The 25,565-nt window shown below is 37.3% G+C and overlaps 1 long non-coding RNA gene across 1 annotated transcript in view; it reads left to right on the forward strand.

Annotated features, from left to right (window-relative positions):
* Positions 1-25,565, forward strand: part of LOC147823157 (uncharacterized) — a 665,389-nt gene continuing 639,824 nt past the window's right edge. The window contains exon 1 of the long non-coding RNA XR_015444199.1: positions 1-24,162. This is a non-coding gene — a long non-coding RNA (uncharacterized LOC147823157). The remainder of the gene's footprint in view (positions 24,163-25,565) is intronic.

Genomic DNA, 25,565 nt, shown 5'->3' on the forward strand with positions numbered 1-25,565 from the left:
TATTGCCATGACAACCAGGACTGAGTGACTTGCCTTTCAGGAATGGTAAAGATACAGCATGTGTGTAGATGATACCTGTGGTTCTCGATGGCTTTCTACAGTGCCATATGGTCTTGGCAAGTGGCTCCTAGGTGTAGAAAGAGGGATGAAGGAAAATATAAGCTACATTCCAGTCAGGCCTCTGACTGAGTCCGATGTGTATCTTCAGGCAAGAATGAACTTATTGGGGCCTATTCCTTCATACATTTAATAGGAAGCTGTTACTAGATTATATACTCTTAAAAGTTGTTTACAGTTCTGTATTTCTCTGGTTCCATAGTAGTCTACTCACTCTAATCCAGCAATCACTTTTAAACATTTTGTGAATTTTCACTTTATCTTTAGAACTTCTTTGAATCATAAAGAAAACCAGTTCCTTGATTTTATAATTCTTGATCCATCTTATTCTGCAAATTTTTATTAAAAATAAACTGCATGATGGTGAGGACCCGCCGGGCATGCCCACCAGCCTCCAACTTAGCCTTGGGCACAGGCAGGGCAGGTGGGGGCTGAGTGTGCCCTGCTCAGTCCGGCTCACTCTGCCCATTTGCAACCAGGAAACCAAACTGCTACTTGGATCCACACTACAGAGGCACAGTGGGGCATAAAGGCCATTGTCCTGAGCTGCAGAAGTGAACAACAGAGAGAGGGCCTCTCTCAGGGTCCCTGATGAAAACTGAAGCCCACTGGAAAAGTGAAGAGAATCTCTGCAATAAAGGCACACCAGACTACTGTACTTGGTAAGTTGGAGGGATCATCACCTCCCACTTGAACCTGGACTATCTTCAGGGGAAAGTCAGCTGGAACCTGCAATAGAACCTTGCAGAGATCAACCCTGCAGGAAAACAGGAAGCTCAACTTGAGACTTGCAGCAAGAAATCTGCCTGAATCTTACGGGTCTGCAACTGGCTTGCTGAGACTCATTGACCTATAACTGCACACTGCTGCTCACATTGTGACAGCAGAGACATACCCTGAAGGAGACCCTTCATTTTTATCTTTTATTTGTGATTTTGAAAATTACCACTATTTTTTTGCTCTTATTTTAAATTTTTTTATTTGCTACTCTTTTAAAATTTTTATTTTTCTCTTTTTTTCTTTCTTTTCTCTTTTCTTTTTCTCTCTCTCTGCCTCACTCCCTTGCTGTCCCACATTGTTCTTCATCTCCCTTTGTGTTCCTGTTCTGCCCCTAATTCATATTTCTTCTTTATCTTTCTTTTCTTCTCTTTCCTTCTCTTGCCTGTGCCATCTGGCCTCATTGATAACCTTCCCCTATCTTTCTACTTACCTATTCCTCCCTCCCCAACACCTTCTAATTCCCCATCCTGAAGTGTAAAGTTGCTATATTGAAGAGTTTATTCACTATAAACATATGTTATGTTGGTCCTTGATTTTGATTTAATTCACAGAGTTAAAGGTGATAGATTAATGACTACCACAAATTGTCATTTTCTAAGAGGTACTTGATGCTATTGTGTTGCTGATTGTGTCACTTGGGCTAAGGTGTTGTGATTGATTTAATCAGTCATCCTTCCTGGTATAATGAAAATGAGATAGCCTCAGAGTCATTAGAGACTCAAAACCTAAAGACCTGCTATATCTGGAAGACACCTCTGAGAAGCAACCATTCCATAAGTGTTCTAAATACATCAACAAAGATACTTACAATAAACAACTCCAAAGTATCAACCCAGGAACCAAATCAAGGACAGTACCAAACACAAAAATGAGAAGACATTTCAGTAAGGCACAAACTCAGACTTACACCCCACAAAAGGCAAATTCTGGGGGCAATGAGGTGCAAAAGTCTGATAATCAACCACCTGGACACCCTGAACTGATAGCACAGGAAGTAACAAAACAGATGAATGAGGCTCTAGAAAAATTCAAAACAGAAATAATCTCCCAGATAACTACAGAGATGGTGAGTAGAGTGAAAGACATGATTAGAGGCTCTAGAACAGAAACAGATAAAAAAAGAATAGGTGCGCTCAGAATCATGCTGGAAGCCAGGAATGCCCAGCATAAGAAAGAAATGGAAACCATGATCACCCAACATAAGAAAGAAATGGAATCTATGAAACAGATTCAAACAGATATTCAGGAGATAAAAACTCCATTGAAAGCATGCAGAGAAGATTCAGGAAATCTGAAGACAGAATATCAGATATAGAAGACAGGATTGCGGTTAAGAACCATGAAAACAGAGATTTCTTAAAAATAGTAAGGGAACACCAGAAATCAATCCAGCAGCTGCTAGATGATGCAAAGAAGAATAACATAAGACTGATAGGAATCCAAGAAAAAATAGGAGAAAGTACAATTGACATTATAAAAAACTGTTCACAGAAGTAATAGTAGAAAACTTCCCAGACAGAGGTGGAGAATTGGACATACAGATAAGTGAGGCATATAGAACTCCAACTAGCCATGATCAAAAAATATCTACACATAGACATATAGTAGTCAAGATCCCAGAAACCCAAGAGAAGAACAAAATCCTACAGGGAGTTAGAGAAAAGAAACAAATCACCTAAAAAGGAAAGCCCATCCGAATCACGGCAGACTCCTCAACACAAACCCTCAAATCAAGGAGAGCCTGGAGTGAAGTATTTCAAGACCTAAAAGAAAATAATTTCCAACCTAGACTGTTGTATCCTGCAAAATTATCTTTCCAAATTGATGGGGAAATTAGATACTTCCATGGCAAAGAACACCTGAGAAATTTCATGAACACCAAACCAGCAGTCCAAACAATTTTAAGCAATATCCTACAAAAAACCAGTGAAGGTCACAACTCCATGAGGCCCAACAGAGGGAAGCCACCAGGCAAGGTAAGAAACTAAAGGGAAAGGGGGAAAAATAGAAATAAAAGAGCCAACAATAGTAAAACATCATGACAAGGATGAGTCAATATCTATCAATTATAACTATCAATGTTAATGGCCTCAATTCACCAATCAAAAGAAATAGACTGACAGAATGGATGAAGAAGCAAAATCCAGCAATATGCTGTATACAAGAAACACACCTAACTCAAAAAGATATTTATAGACTGAAAGTAAAAGGATGGAAAATGGCTCTCCAGGTGACAGGAACCCAGAAAAAAGCAGGGCTAGCAATCTTATTTGCAGACAAAGTAGATTTCAAACCAAAACTAATTAAGAGAGACAAAGTTGATCACTACATCCTTGTGAATGGAACAATCCAAGCAAAAGGGATGACAATCCTAAATATATATGGACCAAATATGAATGCCCCCAACTATACAAAACAAATATTAATGGACATGAAAAATCAAATAAACACTAATACAATTGTAGTGGGGGACTTCAGTACCCCACTATCACAAATAGACAGATCATCTAGACACAAAATTAATTACAAAATTCTAGAACTGAACCAAGCTATTGAACAGATGGACTTAATAGATGTTTACAGGGTGTTCCACCCCACAAAATCAGAATATACATTCTTTTCAGCTGCACACGGGTCATTCTTCAAAATAGACCATATGCTAGCTCACAGGACATGTCTAAGTAAAGGTAAAAGAATTGAAGTTACCCCCTGTATATTATCAGACCATAGTGCAATAAAATGGGAGGTCAATAACATAAGAAACTGCATAACTCCCACAAACACCTGGAAATTGAATAACACCTCCTGAACAACCAATGAGTCACAGAGGAAATTAAAGAAGAAATTAGACAGTTGTACAAGTAAATGACAATGCCAGTACAACATTTAGGAATCTGTGGGACACAATGAAAGCAGTTCTACACGGGAAATTCATAGCAGTGAATGCCCATATTAGGACAACAGAGAACTCAGATAAATAACCTAATGCAGAACCTCAAGCTCCTAGAAAAAGAAGAGCATAATAAACCCAAAGCTCATACAAGAGAGGAAATTATAAAGATCAGAGCAGAAATCAATGCAATGGAGACTAAGAGAATGATACAAAAAAATTAATGAATCCAAGAGTTGGTTTTTGGATAGAATAAATAAAATTGATAAACCTTTAACCAACCTTATCAAAAAAAGGAAAGAAAAGGCTGAAATCCATGTAATTAAGAACAAAAAAGGGAAAGTCACAACAGACCCAGCAGAAATCCAGAGGATCATCAATACCTACTTTGAGAACCTGTACTCTAATAAAATGGAAAACACAGAAGAAAGGGACAGATTCCTAGATACATATGAATTGACAAAGTTAAATGAAGAAGATATTCTTTAAGTCATAAATTCTAAACACCTCAATTACAATGAATGAAATTGAAAATGTAATAAAAAATTTACCAAAAAGGAAAAGCCCAGGTCCTGATGGCTTGCTTCACTGCTGAATTCTGCAAGACATTTAAAGAAGAACTATCACCATTACTCTTTAAACTCATCAAGGAAATTGAAAGGGAAGCAAGGCTACCAAATTCATTCCTGGAAGCAAGTGTTACTTTGATTCCAAAACCGGGGAAAGACCCAACCCAAAAAGAGAACTTCACGCCAATCTCCCTCATAAACATAGATGCAGAAATCCTCAACAAGACACTGGCAAACAGAATACAGAGGGTCATCAAGAAGATCATACACCCTGACCAAGTGGGATTTATCCTAGCGATGCAAGGATGGTTCAACATTCATAGATCAATAAATGTAATATAATATATTAACAGTCAAGGACAAAAACCATATGATTATCTCAATAGATGCAGAAAAGGCATTCAACAAAATTGAGCACCCATTCATGATAAAAACCCTACAGAAAATTGGAATAGAAGGTCTTTATCTCAACCTGATTAAGGCTATCTATGAAAAACCAAAAGCCAACATCATACTAAATGGTCAAAAACTGAAAACTTTCACGCTAAAATCAGGAATAAGACAAGGATGCTCACTATCACCACTCCTGTTCAATATAGTTCTGGAAACATTTGCCACAGCAATTAGACAAGAGAAAGAAATAAAAGGAATAAAGATAGTAAAGGAAGAAGTTAAACTGTCATTATTTGCTGGTGATATGATACTTTACATAGAAGACACCAAAAACTTGGCCAAAAGACTTCTAGACTTAATTGACAGATTCAGTAGAGTAGCTGGATATAAGGTCAACACTCAAAAAACAATAGCCTTCTTATAGACAAATAGATTCACTGAGAGAGAAATTCGGAAAACTATTCCTTTTACAATAGAATCCAAAAAAATGAATTATCTAGGAATCAACCTCACAAAGGAAGCAAAATACTTCTACGCTGAAATCTATAGTACTCTTAAAAAGGAGATTAAGGAGGATATAAGACAATGGAAAGATATCCCTTTTCCCTGGGTAGGAAGAACCAATATAGTGAAAAATGACCATACTTCCAAAACTACTATATAGATTTAATGCAATGTCACTTGAAATTCCAACAATATACTTCACAGAACTAGAGAAAACAGTCCAAAAATTCATTTGGAACCAGAGGAGACCTAGAATAGCAAAAGCAATTCTAGGCAACAGAGACATGACTGAGGGTATCACAATCCCCAACTTGAAACTATACTACAAAGCTACTGTGACAAAAACAGCATGGTACTGGCAAAGAAACAGACCTGAAGATCAGTGGAATAGATTAGAAGATGCAGAAACAACAGACATACTCAGCCACCTCATGTTTGACAAAGGAGCCAATCACCCTCATTGGAGGAAAGATAGCCTATTTAATAAATGGTGTTGGAAAAACTGGATTTCTACCTGCTATAAATTAAAACTAGACCCATACCTATCACCATGTACTAAACTAAGATCAAAGTGGATTACAGATCTAAATATTAAGACAGAAACACTAAATTTGCTGGAAGATAAGTTAGGTTGAACTCTTGAAGACATTGGCATAGGAAAAGACTTTATGAACAAAATCTCAGTAGCATGGGAACTAGCAGAAAGAATCAACAGCTGGGATCTCCTCTTATTAAAAAGCTTCTGCACAGCAAGGAAAACCACCAACAGATCTAAGAGACAATGTACAATGTGGGAAAACATTTTTAGCAGCTGTACCTCAGACAAAGGTCTACTATCTAGACTATATAAAGAACTGAAAAAAATCAGACCCCCGAAATTCAAAGACCCAATTCAAAAATGGGCATCTGAAATTAACAGACATTTTTTCAGACAAAGAAATCAAAGCAGCAATATATGAAAAAATGTTCAACATCCCTGGTCATTCGAGAGATGGAGATGAAAATAATACTGAGAATCCACCTCACCCCACAAAGAATGGCTGCTATCAAGAAATCAACCAATAACAAATGCTGGCGGGGGTGTGGGGAGAATGGAACCCTTTTCGCTTTTGGTGGGAGTGCAGACTGGTGCAATCACTATGGAAATCAGTATGGAGATACCTCAAAGAACTAGGGCTAGAGGTCCCATTTCAGTCAGCTATTCCCCTGCTGGGTGTCTTCCCAAAGAATTAAAAGAATCATACCACAGCAATATATATGCACGCATGTTTATAGCAGAACAGTTTGTAACAGCGAAATCTTGGAAATAGCCCAAGTGCCCATCAACTGGAAACTGGATAAAGAAGATGCGTTTTTTTTTTTTTTTATAAAATGGAGTACTAGTCAGCCATAAAGAATGAGAAACTAGATTCATTTATAGCTAAATGGATGCATATTGAAGCCATACTCTTAAGTGAAATAAATAAGACGGACATGTGCAAATACTGAATAGTTTCTCTAGTGTGAGTAACTGAAAGTGTAAATAAGGATTAAAATTATTAAAACAAATAATTGATAATTTGAAATATTAAAAGGTCCAAAGGTGTAGGGGTGTTGGGAGGGGAAGGGGAAAGGAAAGAAAGGAAGGGAAAAAACATGAGAAAAGAAAAAAAAATGGAAACGAAATCTATGTAGATAGGGAAGGGTGGAGGGGGTGAAGGGTGCACAGGTAATGCAGAAGAAAAATAGAACCAAGATACATCATGTACAAACACCCAATGACAAATGTAAATGTATTGCATACCTAAAATGTACTAATAAAAGAATTTAAAAAAATAAAAGCACAGATGATGGTCTACCTCAAGGGATTTTTCACAAGATTAAATGAGGCAATACTAGTTACATGCTTACAACAGTGCCTGACATGTATAAATTATCTCTAACTGTTAAATAAAATCCCCTCTGGCTGCCCATGAAAAATAATAAAAATAAAAAAATAAACTGGAAATATTTTTCAAGTTAAAAGTAATTATAAAGAAAAATGACTCTAGCCAGGCTGGGTGGAGCATGCCTACAATCAATTATGATTTTGCAGGATGAGGCAGGAAAATCTTAAGTTTCAGGCCAGTCTAGGCAATATAGTGAGACTCTGTCTCAAATAAAACAAGCAAAAAAACAGAAAGAAAGATGACTCTGAACATGTTTTGAACAATTGCAACTTCATTGGTCTGCAAGTATAATTTTTCAAGGTAATGGATTTGAAAGACTCAATTCATTTGAAACTTGTACACTGGAATTTTTCTAAAACATCATATACACCACACTTTTTCTATAACATCAAAACATACACTCTAACCAGCAGTTGATTATTTTGATTACTGTGTACAATAGAGATATGAACTAAGTCTGCATAATAAATTTGCTCTTTATTCTTCCTGGCTGTGGGTAGTGGCTGGCTATCCATTTTGTCTATCATTTATATAATAGCTACCTAACACCTGATTTTGGTGTAACATGCAGCAGTGTTTCATAATGAATCATTTTTCTGCTCGTGTTAAAGTGCCCTATCTCTCCTATCATTTGAAAATCTAGTTATGATAGTGTGGTTTCAATTGTCAGGTGTTCTCTTTATTCTTAAAAAAAAAAGATTGACCCACATTTAGATGTTTCTCACTCAAAAGGACTTTGAAAGAACTTTATATAATACACAGCCATTGTTCTTTTCACAGTCTTTCCTCCCCCTCTTCTAATTAGGCTCCTGGGTAACAGGAATCATCACTTCCTTGATGTGAAGGCACAGAGTACCAAACTGTTGGTTGCTCTATTTGGAGATGTCTTTGGTAGGTGGAGTTGACTTGGGCTTGTTTTTTACTTTGTTCATTCTTGTCTGTTCACTTTTTATCTTTGTTTTTGTTCTTCTATTTCTGCCATGCTCCCAATCTAACTCCTTTTATCAGGTCTTTCAATATGTTCTGTTCTTTCCTTTTAATGTTTTTAGACTTTCATCTGAATTTATGTGCTTCTTTTTATCTTTTCTCTTTTTACTTGAATGGTCCTGTCTTCATGGCCAGGAGGGCTTCATGGGTATTCAGTCTATGCAGTTTCACAGGAACCTATATTTAGAAGCCCTCTCTCTATCCCAGCTTGGTTTATTTTTGTTTTATTTTTATTCATACACGTTTGTGGTATGTAATGGTTATATTCTTTGTGAATAGTTGATACATGAGCATGACATATCTTCTTTTTACATCCCCTTTCTCTTACACCTCTTTCCATCTGTTGGTCCCTTTCCCATTTGCAGAGGATCTCTCTCCCTATTTCCTACTATATATCTTTGATTTGGGTCTTTATACTTTGGGTTTTTCATATAAGAGAAAACAGGCAGTATTAAAGCTTGAGTATCTGATTTCATTTAACATTATGGTTTCAAGGTATATCCATTTTCCTACAAATGACTGAATTTATACTTTATAGGACAGTGCTACTCCACTGTGTATAAATACTGCATTTTCTTTATCTATTTATCTGTTGATGGGCATATAGGCCACTTTCAAGGTTTAGCTGTTATGAGGTGTGCTTCAAATATGGTATGCTCGTATCACGGTCATATGATGTCTTTAACTCTTTGGGGGAAAGATACCTAGTGGGCGAATGCTGGATGAAATGGAATTTCTATTTTTAGTGTTTTTGAGGAATCTCCATACTGATTTTCATAGTGGTTGAACTAATTTACACTCTCACCAACAATCTAAAAATGTTCCTTTTTCCCACAGTCTTGCCAGTATTTGTTATTATTTGATTTCTTGATGATGGCCATTCTTTCTCAAGTAAGATGGAATCTCAGTATTATTTTAATTTGCACTTCTCTAATGGTGAGAGATGTTGAACATTTTTTATGTATTTATTGGCCATTTGTACGTTTCTGAGAAGAGTCTGTTCATTTTAGTTGCAAGTTTTGATTAGGTCTAGGGTACTCTGAAAAAGGAGATCAAAGAGAATATCAGAAAATGGAAAGACATCCCCTGTTCCAGGATAGACAGAGTCAATATTTTCCAAATCATCTTACTTCCCAAACTGACATATACATTTAATGCAATCCTAATCAAAATACCAGCAGCATTCTTCACAGATCTAGGGAAAACAATGCTAAAATTTGTATGGAACCAGAAAAGATCCAGAATAGCAAAAGGAATCCTGGGTAACAAGAGCAAAGCAAGAACCATCACAATCCTGGATTTCACGTTATATTACAAAACAACAGGGATGAAAACAGTGTGGTACTGGCGCAAAAACAGTGGATCAGTGGAACAGAATAGAGGATGCAGAAACAACCACAGACACATTCAGCCATCTGATCTTTGACAAAGGCAAATGGTGCTGGGAAAACTAGCCATACACATGCAGAAGATTGAAGCTAGGCTCCTATCTCTCACTATGTACTAAAGTAAAATCAAAATGGTTCAAAGATTTAAATATTAAAACAGAAACACTTTAATCTGCCAACAGATAAAGTAGATAAAATTCTTGAAGTAGCAGGTATAAGCAAGGATTTTCTGAACAGAATCCCAAGTGCACAAGAAATAACACCAATAACTAACAAATTGGATTACATCTAATTAAGAAGCTTCTGCACAGCAAAGGAAACAATCAAAAGGATAAAGATGCTATCTACAGATGAGGAAATTTTTTTCCAGCTATACCTTGGCCACAGGATAAATACCTGGCATTTATGAAGAACCTGGCTTGTTTTAATTGTCTGTTATTGTCACCTTGAAATTTCTAATAAATTATGAACAAGAACATCTGCCTTTTCATTTTTTACTGTTCCCTTCCCCAAATTACATGGTTGTTTCTCATTGTTGGTATTTTCTCTCTTAGTTGAGTAAGTGGTTTTTGTTTTAATTTCAAACTCTTTTTATTCATCCTCCTTTTCTCATATATTACCTAAGTTACATCATTCTGATTGTTACTTTAGTGTAATCATATTTGGCTTTATTTCTCATGTCATTCAGAAATATGTAGTTTTATAGAAAAATTGTACTGTATATGTTCAACTTTTTATTTGCCACCCTGATCAAGGAAAAAGGGAGTGTGGGATCAATGAAGATTACAATTCACATAGGAAAAAATCATTTTGGAGAGCACTGTATAGTTTTTCACATTCCTGAGGTTTATCTTTTCATTCTTATTTGCCCTGGTTAATTGGTTCACACTCCCTGAATACACAATAATTGGTGGTTGGGGGGCCTGCCAAGTGGCAGAGGTTAGCTAACTGAGGTTAAATATCTCTGCTAATAAAGGGGGTGGATTATGCTTGTATTTTTTTGTTCTAGACATAAAAAATCAATATTTTTTACTTTCACAGTTTTCCTTGAGGGGATTAATAGGATGTGAAGACTTTTCTAATAATATTCAGATACCTTTTTCAGTTTTCACAAACCAAATGGCCTATTTACCTGGCAGCAGTCTGCATCACTTTACCTTGTGATACTGCCTGCCAGGAAGTATTTAAATAGTAACCGTCTAATGTGCCCCAAGGTTAACCCAGTTGCTCAGGTGCAAGCTATCTTTTTAAACAAGTAAAATGAATCTTTATATACCCTTTATTAGATGCCAGGCACTTTCTATGCACATCAAAAATATAATCTTAATTCATTTTATGAAGTATGTACAATTAATTATTCTCACCTTACAGCTGCAAAAATGGAGGGACACATGTTCTATAACTTTTCCAAAGACACTGCTATAAAGTGCTAAGATGAAGATTCGAACCCAGGCAGTCTAACCCAACTCCCAGCCTAGCCTTTTACCTGATGCCGTACTTTCTCTAACACATGCTACTGTTTTAACATATCATCTATTTATTTTATTCTTTCAGCCCCTTCTAGAGTTGGAAGCCTAAATGACTGACGGAATAAAGCTTACCATAGTAAAGGATTTTCAAGGAGTCTGTGTTCTTTAACTTTTCTTCAGTTGGCAGTACATAATAAAAATAGAAGTGAATATAGAAGCAATCAAACAAACCTAGAACTGCATGTGATTTGGATGCAGAAATATCTAAGGTGCTATTCAGAATCTTACTGAGACAAATACTTGACAGTATCTTTCTGGAAACTAACGTTAAAAAGCTGCTTCACTAACTTGCACAGTCCCTTTTGGAAACTTGTGATCACAGCCGGTGACATTGCCGACATCTTTCATCTGCTGCCATACTTCTTTCAGCTAGACATTATAGGTAGCAGAGCTAGATGGCCAATCAATGTGCTGCACCAGAATCGATAGCTCTCAGTAAGCATTCCATTAGGCCCAGGAGCCTTTCCATTTCTCAGTTCTGTCTGGGCCCTGCACACTCTTTCATGAAAAAAGACAGTTGAGGGATTCTTTTTTGTACCTGCAGTTTCTTTTGGACAAATGAATCCCCTATTATTGTAGAAATCTGGTCAATAAAGCTGTCAGAATTCTTAAAACATTGACAGTAGAGCCAAGTTCAGTGTCCTTAACCTCTGTAGTGAGTTCCGAATGTGAAATATAAGAGAAGGAAATAATATTCATAAGAAAATGCTTGAAAGGAAAAAAATGTTAAAAATATTAGATGATAGAAAATCTTAAACTTGAGGTTGGAAGAACTGAATTCTTATTTGATTCTGCTGTCACGAATCCTGTTCGGAAAAAAAAAAAGAATCCTGGGCACTGCAAGATGAGTACATTTAACCAAATAGGATTAGTGATAGCCCTGAATGATCAATATTTCAACTTTGAAAGAATTTTATTCCCCAAGTCCCTATCTATCCATGATGGATCAACACAGAATTCTCACAGTTCAAGGTGCGAAGAGCAGTGGCACAGGCCTCCCCTGTCCTTCCTGTTTTAGTACCTAAGCAACTCCTGTCACATGCCTCTCTTGTCTTCCTCTCCCTGTTCAGTAGCAAGTCAGAAACCATGGGTCATCTTTGGTCTTATTCTAGAATTTAGGAATTTTTTCTCTGATCTTTTTCTTAGGAAAGAGGCAAATTGGGCTAGAATGGGCAGTTTCATGGCCTACATATCTTAATTTCTTTCTTAGAATCCCAGAATTTGTGTTCAGGCAAAGTAACAGTTTACATGAGTTAGGCCAATGCTATCAGCAACCATGGGTAAATGTCAAGCTTGAAGTGACTTACACAAAGTGGGTATTCTCAATCAACTTGTGGTTTTCCTTCAAGCAGCGCTTCAGCAACCCAGCCTGCTTGTGTTCTGAGGTTCCACTTTCTTCTTTGTATACCTCCAGGGTCACCATGTTTGCCTGTAGCAAGAAAACGGAATGGGAGTGTCATAGTGTCATGTGTGGAAGCTTTTTATGAGCCAAACCTGAAAATAGTGTGCTATGGCTTTGTTCATACTCCGTTGGCCTCATTCGAGGTGGGAGGTGATATAGTCTAAATCCCTCCTAGGAAGAAGAAGAAATGTGTTTGCTCTGTAGTCTTGTGGTTCTCAAAATCTAGAGTGCATCAGAATCACTGGGAAAGATGATTAAAATCCAAATTGCTGAGCCCTGGTCCCAGAGTTTGTAATTCTGTAGATCTGGAGAGGGTCCAAGAGTTTGCATTTCTAATTAGTTCCTCAGAGATGCTGATGCTGCAGACCCAGGAACAACAATTTGAAAACCTCTGAGCTAATTAGTCCTCACTACACGTATTAATCCAATAGCACATGTTGTATATTCCCTGAGGAACTCCAGTCTTTGAGGGAGAGAAGAGCAGTCAATGAAGGAAAGGGTTTTGTCTTGGAGGAGGGGAGGATGGCAGATCATAGGTGACTTGGGTTCTGGTCTTGACTCCACTAAGCTGTAGCCTTTCAAGTAATTTCCTCTGTCGATATCGATATCTAGTATTCCTGTCTGTGAGTTGGGAATGTTGACAGTATGACTCCACTTCGAACAGGGACTGTTGAGATGAAATGAGATACATAGTGGGTGAGAAAGTGACCTTGGAAAGAGACACCTGCATTCTTTTGGGGGCAAGAATTGTGCTGTGTAAGAAAAATATCCTGACAATTTACTTGAGGGTGGGAATGGTGTCTGAAAGGAGAAAAAGGAGGTAAAACTACTCTGTAGAAAAAATGACTGAGAATTTGGAAGGAGCAACCACAAGAAAAGGGAGAAAACACAGTGAGAAAGGGATACTATTTGCCAAAACACTTTGTACAAGGATATCTAATGTTCACTTTTGAGTTGTAGATGTAAAACTTCTCTATTTCCTCATGCTTTTAGTAAAATTAGTAGTTTTGATGGAAGTCAGTGATCAGAAAATGAGTACTGTGGATGCCCGAAATTTGAGCACCTGCGAATTATGAAAAACCATGTATTTCAGATATGGTCAGAAAAATGCCTATAAACCCCTATTTTTATAGTTTAAACCCTAAATATGCTACCTCCTGCAGTTATGTAATTTAATTTAATAAAATACTGTATTAATAAAGCCTTAGAAAGTTCAGGGTGTTTTGGAGGCATCTTAGAAATCTTAGGGCTTTAGGGAGAACACTGGAGACAGCTACATGCAGGAGAGTGGAGGTTATGATTCCGGATTGCTGGTACATTTGCCAGGATTACAGGGCAGCAGCCGATCAGCAGCAAGGAGAACTGAGCGCTCGGACTGGCTACTTGCAAACTTCCCGCCAAAAAACAATTGCGGAGGATATTTGCAGTTTCTGTGAAACTGCGGGCGGGTTTCCAGCAAACAATCATTGCTTAGATTCTACGGAAAAATCCGTGAACCACTGAGGCCACGAACTGTGAACCGTGACTTCACGGGGGTCTACCGTACTATATCTGGGGCAGTTCAGAGCTGAGATAAGGGGATGCTTGAGGGAAGGAGAGCGAGGAGTGAAAATGAAGCGGGCAGCGAAGCAGGAGCTCAGTGCCAAGTTTATCAGGGAAACCCAAGTCCCGAAGATGTGGTTAGATTTCAACCAGCAAGCTTCATGAACCTCTCAGTCTCAAACAAGAGCTCTTACCTAGTACACAAGACCTTAGACTTAATCCACAACACCACAAAAATAACAAAAAATTGAGTAGGAAGGGCCTGATGTGAATGGTGCAAAAATGGTTAATTATTCCCAGGTATACTGAAGGCTATCTAAAATTACAAAATTCATCTTATTCATTTATGTATTATTCGTATCATTATACTCTTAGTTACACCTTCACTGGGCTTTTAAATTGTACTCTTTTAAATTTAGGTGTGGACACATTTCCTAAAAACTACAAAATTATCCAAACAGAACAGATTAAATTTCAAGGTTAGGAAGTTTTTCCAATAATAAATTTATGGTCCAAATATAATGTGATGAAGTAAGATAATGTTCACATAGGTTTTTCAGCCCGAGATTGTTTGCCAAATGTTGGATCAAAAATAGGAGAAATGATTTCTGGCTCTAGTCAGAAATGCTCTTAGACTACACTGATTATTATTTCTAAAGAAAGCTGTATTATGTATGCTCAGCTACCTTTCAGCAAAATGGTTTAATGTGTAGAGCTTTCACCTCATGTAAGATTCTGCTTTCTATGCATTATGCTCTGAAATTATAGGAGCTAGCCTCTTAATTTCCAAGAACATCACAACACCTTTATTATCATGGTACAGTTTATGAAAGTGTAAATTTTACATTTTCACCTTTGAGAGTTATTTTCTCCCAAGCCTCTGCATTACTGAATATTTGCAAAGCTTTCCAAATGACAGGCGCATCCACAATGCAAAGAATAATCTTTCTTTGGGGCTGTTCCTGGGGTAGTGATTAGCAGCATCTTCACTGAATATTTAGCTTTCTCAAAATTGCTTATCTGTGCTGTGGATCAGTGAAAAATCTGGGTGAGCTGTCGCTGTGCTACTTTACATAATGAAGTTTTTTTTGCCAGGAAAAGAAAGTAACAAAATAAGGAGTGAGAGAAGCCCTGAGGTTGGGCCTTTAAAACATTTACTGCTCCTGTCATTTTCTCACTTAAAAGAACCTGACACAAAAGCAAAATAGATGAGATTGAGGAGGGAATTTATGCAGATCAGTCAGGATGACAGCTCACATTTTCCTGTAAAACTCTTAGGAATTTTCCTCCACGCACCCCTCTGTAGTCAGTGATAAATAGCAATCGCTATTAAAAAAAAAACAAAAACACAAGAATTTCCTGTTGTTCCAGTGCTGACTGCTTGGGAATGTGGCTGAAGCAAAGGCTAGGGCAGAGAAGTACAGTACTATTGTAGAGAAACTAATGTCACAGGCAACCTAACTCAAATGTACTGAAAAGAGAGATAATTCATATCACTTTAAATTAGTACAAACTCACACACAGAATTTGGTTTTAACTCCATTTTTTTTTCTATGTAGAAAATAGGTCCCTGAATTAGATTGAAATATACTTTCAGTGCCTAGATAGGATGTCCACTCACTTTATAGGCATGTGTGGATGAAAACAGACTTTGTTTGCTTAGCTGTGCTTAATCTTTTATTTTCCTGGGTTTTTTTCCCTTTTCTTTTTTGAGTGGGCTAATGTATCCAGTGGAATCCCCTCCCTGGTATTTATTGAGCTTACTAACATATGGGGGTGTCTTTTTCTGGGTAGTATAGTAGAAAATTGCCTTTGCTTATCTATTGTAAATTAGAATCTCCTGGGGAATATAAAGAGCATTTTCAGTTCTGCTGCCATTATTTCAGAAGCAATCAAATGCAGAGGACTGAAAATCAAACACAGAGAAAAATGCTGATAGATTGGGCCATCTGCATGGCTCTCTGGGATCATCATTATTTCAGTGTTTGAGAGGAAAATGCACATTTGAAAGATGGTAAATTCCATCACATGCAATCTATCACTCATTTCCTTTAGCAGCATAATTGTGGAGGAGGTATTATGCATACCCTAACTATGTATCATACCTGTTTGTGTGTTTGTGTCAGTGCATACCAAATCTGTAAGGTACTGTAAGAGTTTGTGAACATCCGTGCCCCATTAGAATATGACTCCAGGATGATATTCAGATATTGGTTCTCAATACCAATCACCCGTGAATGATGTCAAAGTAAATACCCTGACCACAAAGATCAAAATGCTTGGCATTGTTTTTCTTCTAAAACAGTTTGTCCTTTAAGGTTTTAAAAATAGGTTATCTGTGTGTATGTTATGCATCTGTTCTACCTTTATAATCTGAAGGTGATTTTATTGATATAGTAAATCTTGGTTGAGTGATACTTTAGGAAGATGCTTTTTCTGGGTAAACTAAAAGCCTGATATGGCTCTTCCTGCTGCTCTTAAATATTTTATTAGCAATGTCTCTTCTCCACCCCCTTCCTATTCATAGTCTCCTTCAGTTTAATGATATAAAGCAGGTGGTAGGATTGTCAAAACTGGGTTTCCATTAGGAACAATCTCTGAAAATGTGGTGTTTTCCTCATTTTTTCTCATTATTAAATATCTTAGGCTCAAAGGGGCTATATGACAGTTTGGAGAAAGATATATCCTGTTTAAAACCAATGTTAGAAGAATTTCGGAGCCATGAAATCAGGTATCATGGTTTTTACATTTTTTAAAAAAGCTTTCAGTTGTGAGTTCTGCATTTTTCTTTTTCTTTCAAATTCTTTTGAAAAGAGCTGGATCTTCATCACCACTTCTCTTCACACTTTCTTTTGGTGCTAGATGTAGTGGTACCAGCAGGGAAAGTCTTGAAGGGAGACTGAGGTAGATTTATAAACCAGTCTTGGTGTTTGGGAAAATGCCATATAGTCACTGACTACTTTATTGAAGGCTCAGAAATTCTCTATCATTCTAGTTTCGTTTGTAACTCTTTTTCCCAAATAAAAGTGAGGCTAAATATTTAAATCATTATTTAATGTAGGAAATTAAAAATATTTTCCCCTGATTTTTGTTGTTGGTTTGTTTTAGATAGGAGAAAAAAAAAAGAAGAAGAAACAAAGGTAGGAAAAGTTATTATAGGGGATGTGACATTTCAAGACATCTTGCCTGGGGATAGAACAGTATGAAAGATTTAGGAGGGGGTGATTCCTTGCTGTATTTGAGGAGACCTAAAATCTCCTATTTTTCCTACCCTATTAAAACCTTTTATTAAAATATGAAGTAAAATATAAATATGGTGAATGCTTAAATTTTTAAAAAATTATTACAGTAAAAGACACATTGTCATTAACCCCCCCCCCAAATATTCTCCACTGCTTCAAAACACACTTATGTCATCATTCTTGCCACTTTTTGAAGTAGTTTTGGAAGTCTTTTTTCACAAGTGTCTTTGGTTTTCCTGTTATACCTGCCTCTATGTCTTGAATAAATTCTAAAGACTTATTTTCATGATCATTTTGGCTTTGGGGAAGAGCTAAAAGTCACATGGTCTCAGATCTGGTCGTTAAGGTGGATGAAGATGCTCTATAGTGATTTTGTAAGTCTGCCTTTCAGTTGGATGATGCTTTAGCAGAGGCATTCACTGAAGTTTTGATCATAACTCATAAAGACCTTCATGAAAGAGGATCTGCAGAACTACTTCAAAAAGTGGCAAGAATAATGGGATAAGTATATTCAAAGCAAGGGGGAGTATTCTGAGGGAAATTAATATCAATATGTCTTTTATTATAGTAAATTTTTACACATTTAACATTCATTGTAGATTTTAAGAGGAAGAGAATGTGGTGGTATGAAGGTTGGCAGCATATCGCAACCTCTCCAGAACCTGAAATCTAGACAACTGTAAATCAAAAACTTAATGCAGAGAAAAGGAAGAAGAGCTCTGATAATTAAGAAAGAGCTGACAGGAAAACTAGAAATCATGGAAAAACTAGAGAAACTGAAGAAAATGCTAAGAACAAAGCAGTCTGGAGGGCTAAACCCTCGCTTTTTGGGAGGGAGGCCTGTCTCTGTAAACACAAGGTAATCCTGGAGAGGACTGGCAGCCCCAGGCAGAAACAATGAACTGGCAGCTCTAGCCACAGGAAAAGCTCATAGGTTTTGTAAACTGTAAATACAGTTGTGTCTAAAAATTACTCCTTCTGCATGGCAGCTAGAATCATAGAAGAAATCTATTGTAGGAGCCACCATAATTAGAAGTGGTTAATCAGCTGCCATTTGGGGATGGGGTTAATTGTCTAAGACCCAGGTCCTCTGGGAATCAGAACTCACAGCACAGCTGCACTTCAGGGTTTCTAGGGTCAGCCTACGACAGTGACTAGGTGGGAGATGGCCGCAAGGGACAGTTGTGGAGGAGTGGCTAGGTATACGGCATTAAGCAGTGGAAACCTCAGGGTGGGAAGGACATGGTGGACCTGCTGTAAGGTGGGAAGACAGGTCAACTGAGAGTGGCTTTCTAAGCAGGTCGAGTCTGGAAGTGCTAGCATTAAGTCCTGTGGAGTACCACACCCTCCACCACTGCTTATATCTAGCACAGAGCTAGGTGGTCTGTTTACCTTCCCGTCTGCCAGCATGATCACAGATATGCTTTGGTGCCCTGGGGTGTATGCACAGAGGAGGCACATCTCAAGCCAGCAGGCAGCAAAGCTAGTTGGATACAGCAGTGACTTGGGACATAAACACACAAGCTACTGGAGTGAATAGAGTCTAAGGCAGACACCATGCCACTGAATGGCCCTGCCCAGCAGGAAAGGCAGGGCAAGACTCAGTATGCATGTGTCACACACACACACACACACACACACACACACACACACACACACACAGAGGAATGGGCACAAAAGTCCCCAGTTGTGACTTACTATCCCTCCCCATACCTTGTGGATTCCAATATTATGGGCCTGGAAAGAAACCATTCACCCAAGCACATGGGGAAAAATTTTAAACTCATTTATCTTTTTCTTTGATTTTTCTTTTCTTTTTTATTTATTTTCTTCTTTGTTTTATTCCTTTTCCTATTTTTTTCTGTTACTTTTACCTAATTCTATTGACTTTTTTTATTCTTAAATGGGATTCTTTATCTCACTTTGTTCTCTTCTTTCATTTTCAAATTTTACTTCTTTCACAGTGGATTTCTTAGCACAGAACTTAAAGGGCAGGCCAGCTCAGAGTGAAGTTTTTTAAGCCCTGAAAGAAACAAACTTCTATATCCTGCAAAATTAGCTTTCAAAATTGATGGAGAACTAAAAACCTTCCATGACAAAGTAATCCTAAAGAAATGTCTGACTGCCAAACCAGCATTGAAGAAATACTCAAAGGAGTCCTAGATAAACAGGGAGGCATCAAAGAACCCAAGGTAAGTATACATCAAACTGGGAAAGTAAACAAAAGGAAAAGAACCCCAAAGGAATCAGCAATGGAAAAATAATCTAAGGCAGGATTCAGTAAAATACTTAATAATAATTCAACGCTAATAGTCTTAACTTCCCAATTGAAAAACACAAACTGGCAGATTGGATCAAAAAATAAAATGCAATCATATATTGCCTACAAGAGACACATCTGCTCTAAGATAAAATGGGTAAAATTCTTGATGCCACAGGTGTAGGCAAGGACTTTCTGACCAGAACTCTAGTTGTAAAGGAAATAGAGAATCAGTGCACAGGATTGTATCAAATTAAAAAGCTTCTGCACAGCAAAAGAAACAACCAAAAGAGTAAAGAGAAAACTACAGAATGGAAAAAATCATCGCCAGCTGTTCCTCAGATAGAGGACTAATATCTAGAATATATAAAGAACTCAAATTTTTTGACCTTCCAAATAAAAGACTGAATCAGAGCTAGGCAAATGAAGTGAATAAACACTTCACATAAGAAGTACAAGTGGCCAATAAGTACATGAAGAAATGCTCAACATCACCAGCCATTAGAGAAATGCAAAGTAAAACAACGCTGAAACTCCATCGCACTCCAGACAAAATTGTTATCATTAAGAAATAAAAAAATAACAAATTCTAGCAGTGCTGTAGGAAAAAAGGAATCCTTTTCATTGTTGGTGGGAATGTAAACTAGTACAACCACTATGGAAATCAGTATGGAGTTTCCTCACAACACTAAAAGTAGAAATTTCATTTGACCCAGGTTTTCCCCTCCTAGGTAACTTCTCAGAAGAGTTAAAGACATCATATTACAGTGATGCATACTAACCTTTTTGTAGCAGCACAACTCACAATAGGTAATCCTGGAAATGGTCTATATGTTCATTAACGGATGGATGGATAAAGAAAATGTATTTACACACAATGGAGTACTACTTTGCCACAGAGAAATATAAACTTGAGTCATTTGTAAGAAAATGGGTGTTCACTGTGAAAGCATAATGTTAAGTGAAATGAATTAGACATACAAACTTAAATATTGTGTAGTTTCTTTTATGTAAGAAACCCAAAATATAAATAAAGAGTAATAGAAAAGATAGATAAGAGGAAGTAGGGAGATAGAACTTTCTCAAATGGGAAGGGGATCAGGAGATCATGGAGGGGGAGGATGTCAAAAAGGAATTAAGATGTGTTATGCACATATACCAACTCCACACACAAGGAATGTAACATTATATACTGCAAACATGTACTTCTTAAACATGTTTTGGGGCTGTATACTTTTGTCTTTGCACACTTTATTATCATCCATTCTTCTCTAAGTTTTCCACCACCTAATATTTTTGTATGAGCATCAGGATGGCAAAAACAATGTATGGCTGCTCTGCACTGTAGATCAACTCTGAAGGAATATCACTGGGGTTATTTCAGAGGAGTTTGTACAGGGTAACTCTGTCCATTTTGTGCTGCTCTAATAGACCACTTGAGATGGGGTAATTTATAAATAACAGAAATTATTTCTTAGGGTTTTGGAGGTTAGAAGACCAAGATGAGTGCACAGATAGACTTGCTGCCTGGTAAGGGGCCTGGTGTGTGCTTCAAAAATGGCATCTTGAATGCTGCTACCTCAGAGGAAAGGAACACAGTTGTTCACATGAAGAAGAGGGGAAGAGCAAAGAGACAGATCTATTTCCAAAAGCCCTTTTTGAAAGGCATTAAGCCCACCCAAGAGGGTGGACCCCTTAGGGTCTAATAACCTCTGAAAGGCCTCACCTTCTTGTACTATTCCATTTGCAGGTAAATTTCAATGTGAGTTTTGGAGAAGACAAACGTTCAAGCCATAGCAGTAATCTTGTTTTGCCTGGAACAGCATGGTTTTTGCATTGAAAGTCTCATATCCTAGCAAACCCTCAGGCAAGTTGGGAGGATTGGTCACCCTACAAACCCCAGGCTTAATCCCAGACTTCTCTACCACGAGCCTCTCACAGAATCTTAAATTAACCCGTTAGATTGTTTTCTGGGCCAAGATAGCAAACAAATTATCAGTTTTCATCATCCATATTTTTTTTTAGTGGGAACATGTTTATTGGCTATGTAGCTTCTACTTTACATGGCAGAGTTAAACCATGAATAAAGAGTAATAATTAATACGAGGGAGGAAAGGAAAACAACCATTTGTTACATGCCTAATACGTCTTAGAAACCTGTGGGGCTTTTAATAAAAACTGTTCAGAAAGAAAGCACTGAGCCTCTGGAGAAGGTGTGAGCTTAAGTTAGAGAGTGAGCAGTTTTCAAAAAGCAGAAGAAAATCATTATGTATTGAATATCTCTTAGCTGAAATGCTGGACACCAGAAAGGTTTCCGGTTTCTGGAGGAAGGATACTTGCATATGCATAATGAGATGTCTTGGGAATGGAATCCAAGTCTAAACATGAAACTCCTTATTGTTCTCTATACACCTTATACATATGCCTGAAGGTAATTTTATATAATATTTTAATAATTTGGAACATAAAACAAAGTTTCATAGTATGGAGTTTTCCACTTATGGCATCAGGGAAATGCTGCAGAAGTTTCAGATTTTGGGGCATTTTGGATTTCAGAATTTTACTTTATGGATGCTCAACCTGTACTTATCTGAGGGGGGACAATAGACTTAAGTGCAAATCTTAGATTTGTTCTTGATTTCTGATTCTTCATTTCCTCACCGGAGTTTTGTGGTTTGTGGAAATCACATGAAATACTTAGGGTTGTGCCTACTATTTAGGAGCACTACGTAAATTTGAAGCTGCTTCTCATATGATTATGGTGATATTTATTCAAGAACACCCTGCTCAGAAAGCTGTGTCCTCTTATTCATCACTACTTTGAAGGACCTGTAATTGATTTCTCTGCCATGCATGTAGGGTATCTGATGCCCTTACTGAAGTCACTGGGTTTCTTGTTGCAGCTGTGCCTGTGGGTGCACAAATAGAAAACAACAACAACACCAAAAAGCAAAAGATGGTCTGGACTTAAACAATCATACTCACAAAACCATTGTTTTTCTCCTGTGCCTTATTATGAGTTCAGCTTTATTATGGTTTTTCCAGCTATCGATTCAATGCTTCCAATTTTTATGAGATTTAAGTTTACTTAAGAGCCTATATAAATGCAAAAATAAAAATATAGAACAATTTTTGGAACTTCAAGATCTATGTTATCTAAAGGAAATTCTTCATTTTCTTCATTTCCCTGCCTATTATTTATGGTAGTAGCCGAATAGAAGACAGAATGGAAATTCATTCAGCTAAGGCTTCTGTTATTCATTGGTGAACTAGTGGCCTAAGCTACCACCACATCTGACTAGCAACATTCCAGTGATATAGTCATGTAAAAATGGGACTGCAATGAAATGTTACTTTACATGTATTTTTGAATTTGAAATGAAAAAAAGCATATTGTTTCTCGCTACTGGTATCAACTTAAAGCATATTTTTCTATATGAGCCTACCAAAGATAGGCACAATATTTGTAGTAACGAGAAATTTTTATCCAGTTTTATTCCCCAAATAAGTTTTATGTTTAAACACTTGAAACTAATCATTAAAGCCTCGATATAAATGTAAAGAGCAAAAACTCACAGATTGTCAAATTTGTGTTACAGGAGCAAGTAGTTAATACAGTCCACTCATGTTACAGGTAATGATTTTGCTTTGAGTTTGCATGCATATATTGGATGAGCCACGTCTATGGCTTTTAATTTCAATTATTGTTCTGTTACATTACACTCTTTTTTCTTTTAATTTTTATATTAAACACAATATTCATATACATTGGTAGAATACATGTAGATAGTTTGATTTAGGTATATGGTGTGCAATGATCATATTGGGGTGCTTACCATTTGCTTAAGAAAAATTTCAGCAAGTGATATTTAAAAAGAATATGAAGATGTGAGTGAGTATGTAGGGAAGAGTTAACAAGTTATTGGGAAGAGAGAAGGTCTAGGAACTGAAATGACAAGGTATTGCCAGGGTTGCTTTACTGGATATTGAACTCACCAGGCATTATGACCAAAATAGCATTGGAGAGAATATAATGAGCCCGGAAACTAAAATACTGAATGACTGAAGGAGCTTCCCTGTAGATAATGGCTAAAAGGAGGTGCAGGGAGTAGTGTTGCCTGAATAGCATAAGATATCAAGAGGAGGGATATGGAAGTGGCATAGAGGGGTGCAGTATGCAAAGGTCTACACTAGATTTAAGTAATAAGGAGGAAATTTTCTAGGCCTAGGGACACTGTGTATGGAAGAGTAAACATGTTGTGAAGTCCTGCAGCTTCTTCTATATAAAATCTCTCTCTCCTCAGCAAAGATAGTACTGTTCTGACCAGGTTATTGCTGTTATGTGACCTTAATTATTGTTCTGGTTACCAGGAGGGAAATTTGGGGTCAATTCTGATGGGGAAGAGAATCTGTTTAATTAGTGGGAGGTGTGATGATGAATATAAGGTGCAGACTCAAGACCAGCTGCACCCAATGCCTGGCCTAGGAGGCCTCAAGCTTCCTAGGGCAAATTGGGGGCGAGCTCTGCTGAGCTGTCTCAGGCCCTGAGCTCCTGGAAGGCTGGTCGAGGATGCACTTGCAGCCCCCTCTCAGTTCCTCTGCACTGTCCTGCTTTTCCCGGTTCATTACAGGTATTAATCCACACTGTATGCTTCAATAAACCTGTTTTAAACTCTGTTTCCTAGAGAATCTGGCAAAAACTTCTGTCCTTTTTGCAATACTCATATCTCTTTGCTTCTGTCGATAATATTCATATGTCTTGTCCTACCTCACTCCTCTTTATCAAAGTCATTTTGTAGATTTTCATTTTCGTCTAGGCTTGTAAACACTGGACTTTTTCTTTCCTTTACATACATTTTGAGTTATCCTAACCCATAATTTGAAGTCCTACGTGTGAAAAATGAACGGAAAGAACTTAGATTGCTTATATCAAGGATAGGAGTTTGGTTTTGAGGTTTTACTGAATTTAAAATGAGACCAGTTGGCAAAGCTATATAACTTTTTTCCCTGACCATATTTATAAGTAGGCATTTATTCACTTGACGAATGTTCAGTTTTTTTCTTGCATCAGGCCTTTATCTAACAGTAAACAGAATAAAACAGTACAGAACCCTTAACTTTTTGGGGCTCAGCTTATTACTCTCTGGATTTTTAAATGTCCTTAACCCATGATATCTATTTCAAAGCATTAATAAAAGAGATGAATTCGTTCTATCAATAAATATTTGATGTGCTATTTTGTGTTGGGCTCAGGGTAACAGACAATGCAATTTTCCATCCTCATTTTGTGGCAGGTGGGATGGTTACTAAACACACTTTGTACCTAACAGCATGTCTTTTTAACCCACTGTGTTCACCATCTAGCGATCATTTCCCCGTCCCTGTCTTTGAATAGCCAGTTTTATTGAAAGCTGTCTTCCTCAACTCTCCAATCTATACAGCCTGCACTTCAACTTCCAACTGGCCCAATTCTCTCTCCCACCAGAACATAGATTCTTAAAAATTAACTTATTGTGTCTTCTTTTGAATTAATTTTTTAAATAGCCAATATAATTTTAGTGTCATTTCAAATTTGTTAGTATCTTAAATACTACTATTTTGTGGCTCCCTCCTTTTTATGTCAATCTCTCTCAATTTGCTGTACTTCCTCCATCTGGTTTTCTTCCAGTGAATAATGCTTTATATGTTGTTCTGAGTTCTTTACCTCTCCTTTTCATCCATTATGAGCCCCCTCTCTGTTCCTTGGTTCTTGCCCTTTGTCTGCCGCCCCTTTCTTGTCTCTCCAGCACTGTTTCTCTCTCTCTCTGCACTGTGTTTTTTAATTCATTGTTTATTGGTACATTGAGGCCATACTCTTAAGTGAAATTCTCTACACATTTTAAAAACTGAAATTGCATTTGCCAAGCCTTTTCTTTTCCTTTCGGAGTGTTTGACTCATTCTTGCTCATATTTCTCCTTTTCCTGTCCTCCCTTTTCCTCCTTCCATCCTTCTCTCTTCTTCTGATTCTGATTTCTGCTTTTATTTAGGGATGCT

This window comes from Heterocephalus glaber, unplaced genomic scaffold, assembly GCF_053883595.1.
Source record: "Heterocephalus glaber isolate CG9 unplaced genomic scaffold, H.glaber_assembly_v1.0 deba00001600, whole genome shotgun sequence".
Classification (NCBI taxonomy): Eukaryota; Metazoa; Chordata; class Mammalia; order Rodentia; family Bathyergidae; genus Heterocephalus; species Heterocephalus glaber.